The sequence below is a fragment of the Hyaena hyaena genome, unplaced genomic scaffold (genome assembly GCF_003009895.1).
Source record: "Hyaena hyaena isolate Hyena2069 unplaced genomic scaffold, ASM300989v1 scaffold_2048, whole genome shotgun sequence".
Taxonomy (NCBI): domain Eukaryota; kingdom Metazoa; phylum Chordata; class Mammalia; order Carnivora; family Hyaenidae; genus Hyaena; species Hyaena hyaena.
Window position 1 is genome coordinate 104836 of NW_024082661.1, and position 6384 is coordinate 111219.

General features: G+C 48.6%; 1 long non-coding RNA gene across 1 annotated transcript; it reads right to left on the reverse strand.

The window, feature by feature from the left end:
• Positions 1–67: 67 nt before the first annotated feature.
• Positions 68–4073, reverse strand: LOC120227157. The gene is made up of 3 exons (XR_005527194.1): positions 3949–4073; positions 2111–2202; positions 68–321 (listed from the first exon to the last, which is right to left on the reverse strand). It is a non-coding gene; the product is annotated as an uncharacterized LOC120227157 (long non-coding RNA).
• Positions 4074–6384: the final 2311 nt, after the last annotated feature.

The window sequence follows — 6384 nt, forward strand, 5'->3', positions numbered from 1 at the left end:
GGCAAAAGGATAGTGTTTCTGGTTATAATTAGCACATGAAGAGCGTCAGTCTCTTGACATAGGCATGGTGCCCCACCCCCACTCCCAAATGGAGCAAGCAGCAGGCCTCGGTTCTTCCAATGAAGTTTTGCACAGCTGCTGTCTGCAAAAGCGGCGGGCACCCCGCTCTTGTCTACCTTTTCAGGAGCCCCCATCTCCTGGTCTTCTCTTACTTCTCAGGCCTCTCGGCCCCTCTGCAAAGTCTATGGGCTTGACTTCCTCTCTTCTTCTTACTCTGGTGCACATTTCCACCATTCACGGACCATGAGTCTACCAGAGAGTCTGAGGCCAGAAAAAAAAAAAAACCTCACATTACCTTGTTATTTGAGCAATAATAAAGGTACACACCAAGTGCCAGGCTGTCAGAGAAGAGGCCTTGAAAGTTATCCTGGAGGAATCACCTTTTACCTGAGCCTTCCTGGTGGGCACAGGAAAGGGACTTTGCTGGTGAAGAGAGAAATGGCTGGTGGGTGGGAACGCAGGCTGAGCTCAGGGGAGGGTGCACCGAAAGGGTGGAGAGGAAGCTAGGACATAATACCAGGGTAAGGGGAGGGGACTTGCATGGAAGGAGAGATCAAGACAGACTGGGGCATGGGGAAAGGGAGGAGGTTCATCCAGACACCGGTGGAGGTCAGTGCAGGAAGGGCTCAGACATTCACAAAGGCCCTGGTGTGTCAGCTTAGATTTCAAGCACTATGCATGGTTATTCAAAGCCAAGTAGGAGAACTGTGGGCATCTGGATTTCCCGGGGGTCCAACGTGTAGATTCCTGAACCCCATGCCTGCTCTGGAGAGTCACTCTGGGATGAAGCCCAAGAGTTTAGGCTTAAGCACCTTTTCTGTCCCCTGCCCTAACACAGGTGGATCTGAAGTGTAAAAAAATGTGAGCATCTCTCCTTAACCTAGGAGCTGAAGGGTAAGGGATTTAACAGTTGTGGAAAGTAGAAGCTCCTCTTGTTTGCCAGATAGGAATTTTGATTTATCCTTATCAACCACCCTGAAGGTCAGTGCCATTGTTATCCCCATAGCACAGATAAGAAAACAGGCTTAAGAGAATTTAAGTGACCTGGGGGCCCAAGGTCACACAATTCCTATGAGGTACACTGGGCTTCTCCCCCCAGCTCCAATTCTAGTTGGAGAGCTAGAATCATCCTTCAGTGTCAGACCAAGTGGGCTTTGGAGCCAGGAATGCTTAGTTCTGAATACAGCTCTACCCCACACTGTTTTCTAGGCCTTTCCAAAAACAGCGCAGGGCCCAGCACAACCCAGCAAATGTGGGGTAAAGACCACTGCCCCAGTCAGTGGTTTTCATAGGCCCCTTGAGGTAGCACCAGAGATAGAAACTTCTAAGTCTGATTCAAGATTAGAAAAGAGAAGTAAATCACAACACTCTGAGGCCCCTTAGCCTCAGGCGGAGGGGCCAGAGAGTGTGACTTCAGGGAAGTTCCCCAAACTATCTGAGCCTCAGTTCCTCATCTGTAAATTGGGGAAAATATCAGTTGCCGTGAGGATTAACTAAGATAATATCCTCAGGACAGTTTCTGGTCTTTGGTAACCACCGGAGGATGACTAGCTGTATTATTATTATTATTACTATTACAGGTTTGGCTAATTCTTACCTTTCCAATCCAGTCGGATCTCTGTTTTTAACTGCTCTCTGAGCACTGGAGTGAGAGCCTTTCTGGGTTGAGACCCAGATGTATCCTTACTTGGTATCTGACTGAAATCATGAAACTAGTATTAATGCAACTATTTCTCTTGAAACCGGAGTAGCTAATATTCTCCTGGCTTCTGTTGTAGGAAGCTGGTTCTTCTCACTCTCTTTTAAAAAGTGGATTTAAAGGGTTTTAAAAAATTATTTGTCAATTATATCTCAATAAAGTTGGTCACAAATAAAGCTTTGAGGTGTAATTGACAAAAGCATGGATTTTTTTCAAGCCTCCCAAATGTTATTATGCACATAGTTTACAGTCCAAATAGTAGGAAATGAAATGGTGAGGAAACGTAATGACCACAGAAGCTTCTTGCCTTCCCCCTCCTTCGACCATCCCCACCCTCCTGGGTCAGCTCACCAGTCCTTGGTCCTCCTTACTTCTAGCTGAATCTTCTGGTACTTATTTCCAGCCATCTTGCATTTCTAGCTCTTGGTTAATCCATTAAAAATCTAAAAAAAAATTTGTTTTTAAAGAGCGAGAGAAGGAGAGAGAGAATCCCAAGCAGGAGTGCACTGTCAACACAAAGCCCAATGTAGGGCTTGAACCCACGAACCGTGAGGTCATGACCTAAGCTGACGTCAACCGACTGAGCTACATGGGTACCTCGATTCATCCAGTTTAGACCAAAAATTACTATGAAGGCGCTCCTGCTCTTTTGTTTGTTTGTTTTAATAGTTTATTGTCAAGTTGGTTTCCATATAACAGCCAGTCTCATCCCCACAAGGGGCACTCCTGCTTTTTTTTTTTTTTATTTTTTTAAATTTTTTTTTAATTTTTTAATTCTTTTTTTTTTTTTTTTTTACAAATAGTTTATTGTCAAATTAGTTTCCACATAACACTCAGTGCTCATCCCCACAAGTGTCCTCCTCTATGCCCATCCCCCCTCCCCCCCACCTCCATCAGTCCTCAGTTTTTGTCAGCATTCAAGAGTCTCTCATGGTTTGCCTCTCTCCCTTTCCCCCACCATTTCCGCCCTTCTTCTCCCCCTTGGTCCTCTGTTAAGTTCCTCCTAATCCTCCTATACGTGCACACGTATGATATTTGTCCTTCTCTGCCTGACTTATTTCACTCAGCATAACACCCTCAAGGTCCATCCATGTTGCTACACATGGCCAGATTTCATTGTTTCTCATTGCCACGTAGTATTCCATGGTATAGATAAACCACATCTTCTTGATCCATTCATCCGTTGATGGACACTTAGGCTCTTTCCATGTTTTAGCTATTGTGGAGATTGCTGCTGTGAACATTGGGGTACACGTGCTCCTATGCATCAGCATTTCTGTATCCCTTGGGTAAATTCCTAGCAGTGCTCTTGCTGGGTCATAGGGGAGTTCTATTGTTAGTCTCCTGAGGAACCTCCACACTGTTTTCCAGAGGGGCTGCACCAGTTTACATTCCCACCAACAGTGTAGGAGGGGGGGCACTCCTGCTTTTAAGTGAATTTGTGTTTTACTTAGCACCACAGCATCTATGAATGTGTGAAAGCTTGTTCAGAGTTTAGGCTTAGGGTTAGTTCAATCTAGCTTCCATGTCTGATCCTGCATTTTCCACCTCACCCCCTCACCTTGCGGTGAAACAACCCCTCCCTTGACTTTCCACTGGGTTCCTGTGCTTTAGCAGGGACTTAAGCACGGGTTTAATACCTGACTTTGCAGGTGCACATGACCATAGCTGGCCAATCAGCGCCTCCTCCTGCCAGATACAGGGGCCAGGCAGGCCAATCAGAGGCCTTTCAAAGATGGGCTTTCCTCTGCCAGGTTTGCTCAATGTCAGTGTAGAGTTGGGGTTACTAATGACTCTCTTTGCAATCTTGGGGCATGCGTCCTTTGGGACGTGAAGCCATCATGGAGGAAAGCCCCCTCTGTTGAGGTGACAGATGGGGAGAGGATGACGTTGTTTGAGAGCTAGATGCAGCCAGCTTAAAGATCTTAGGCTTCCCGGTTATATGAGCCAATACACCGTATGAGATTTTTGGTTTAAGCATATGTTGGATTTCTTTCACGTGGAGCATAAATGGCGACTGATATACTGTCTTTGTGAACTTGGGCAAGTTATCAGCAGTGTGTATATACTTGTATTGTGATAATGCCACCCACAACTCTAGGTTCCCTGCGGCTGTGCTTTTATCAGCCTGAGCCTGAGACAGCTTGACATCGACCGGTCCATTGTAGGGACTGGAGGAAACAACTTACCATGAGTCACTGCCCTAAAATATGCTTTCCGCCTGCATGCCCGGTGCCTGGTATCCCGTGGTGATGGTGGCATTCCTTAGGGTTAATTATGGCTTTCTTCAAGTGGTTCTCTTTTGGAGTGTGAAGTCTGCAGGCAAAGGCCGCAGTTAAGGCGCAGCGTCTGGGGCGGGTTCTGCCTTTGCTCTGACGAGATGGCAAAATAGATGATGAGGGAGGCCAGGAGCCATGCGGGGGCCTTGACAGTGAATCTCACTGTTTTTCAAATTGTCCCTAAGTCCATGCAGATACCTCACTAGCCTTGTGCCTTTAGACAGCTTCCCTCTTGGCATATTTCAGGAATGTGAATCTTTCCAGTTTCAAAAGGCGTCTGGAGAAAGAAATTTCACTGGAGGTCGCACCCTGTTCTGATGTTTACCTGTGGAAGTCCCTTCTTCAGGAGGTCCCCATGGGAGGCACTGGATACAGGACTCGGTGTAGACAGATCTAGGCACAAATCCCAGTTCCCAATGGCCCAGTCCCTTTGCAGCTTATGGGGCAAACAGCACAGTGTGCTGGCCTTTAGGAGGTCAGTCTGTCTTACATAAGGAATTGTATGCAGAGAATGAAGAAATGGTCTCAAATTCACCCAATAAAACCCTGAGTCAGCCCCAAGGGCAGGGTCTGGTACTAGGCGTTGAGAAGAGGAAGGAGATGTGATTCTTGCCTTGTCAGTGTTCCCGACCTAATAGAGAACTGTGGTGGCATCTTCACATTGACATTGAGGCTGTCTTTCACTCTGCTCCATTCACAGGTGATGCCTAGAAGAGCGAGGCCACCATGTGAAGCCTCTAAACCAGGACTCGGTCACATTCTGGGTGGGATAGACTCACCGGCCCTCCCCGCACCCACGTCTCCTTTTCCATTCCGGTGTACTTTTCCATTCTTTGGCGCAGAGCTGGGCCACGTGACTTGCTTTGACCCATGAAACGGGCAGAAATGAAAGTGTGACAGTCCCGTGCTTTGGCTTGAAGAGGCCCGATGGCTTCCTGCTCGCTCTCTGATGCATCTCTTGGGTAGCCGCTGTGTCTTCAGCCTGGGCGGGAAGCACCACGGGCGGAAAAGACCCGCAGTGAGAAGCAGCGCTGACCCAGCCAGCGAGGGGGCATTAAGGTTCGGCGGTACCGGCCAGCCCATGAGAATCGGTTTCCCAGCATCCCGAGTTTTGAGGATGGTTTATTAACATTGCTGTGGCAAAAGATAGTAAGACAATCTTCATCTCCTATGGCCCCATAAGCTGAAACACTCCACGCTACCCTCGAACACATGCAGCTGTTCCTGGCTCTGCTTCGGGACCTCAGGACTTTTCTTCTTCTTGAATGAGAGTGCTCCCCACCACCCCCAGCTGGGGCTAACCCTAACCCAGCTGGTGCTCCATCCCCACCAGGATCTCAGGAGTGCTGGTGCTCCCCAGGCCTGAGACGCCCTGATCCCGTCGGGGGAGGAGCCGGCCAGCATGACCAGTCGGGACTCCCAGGTTAAGAATCCAGTTGAGCCTCTTGGTCATCCTCAATCTGCTCTGACCTCCCCCCGCCCCCCCACAGCACCTGCAAATCCCTGCTGACCTCCAGCCCCGAAGCCGCCAGAGAACCTCTGCTTCCCCCACCTCCTGGTCCTCCGTGTCCTCCTTCAGTAGTTTGGTGAAGCATAAAAAGGCTTGTCAAAGTGGTCCCAGGCTCCGGAGGGGTGGGCGTGTGGGTTTGGAGGGTGACAGATTCTCACTCTCTCCAGATGCTAGCCAGGCTCCCCCGAGCCCTCTTTTTGATTCAGCCTTGCTTGGCCTGTGAAGACGTGAACAAACACGAACTTAGTTTCTAGCGGCTCGTGGCCACGTCCCTAGTGGGACCCTAGCCTCCCTTAAAGTGCCTGCCTGCAAAAGTCACAGTTGTCTGAAGGAGATGCTGCTAAATTCCAGCCAACAACTGAAGAGAGGGCCCCTGTCTCCCAGCTTCTGTGAGAAGGTAGGAGCCTAACTTTGATAAGTGTCAGTTAGCAAAACAAGGGGGGTCTCGTATGGGCCAGCGACCCTTCCTGCTTTTTGTAAGCTTTCACTTCTGAAAACCCCCACTCATTAGCTTCCCCAGTCCCCCATCCTCCCTGTGAAATACCCAATCACCCCTGTAATAATCCCAGTTGAGTGACTGCTCATGATGAACACTTTCCCCTACACTATTGCAATACTGTTACTGATGGAAATCTGTCTGGATTCCTTTAAGTAGTGTCTGGTATTGTTTATTTTCATCAGGGGAGGGGTGCAGGATCAGGCTTTTAATTTTTTTTTTTTTTAATGTTTATTTTTGAGAGAGAGACAAGGTGTGTGCGGAAGGATGGGGGGAGGAGGGTTGGGCAGAGAGAGAGGGAGACACAGAATCTGAAGCAGGCTCCAGGCTCTGAGCTGTC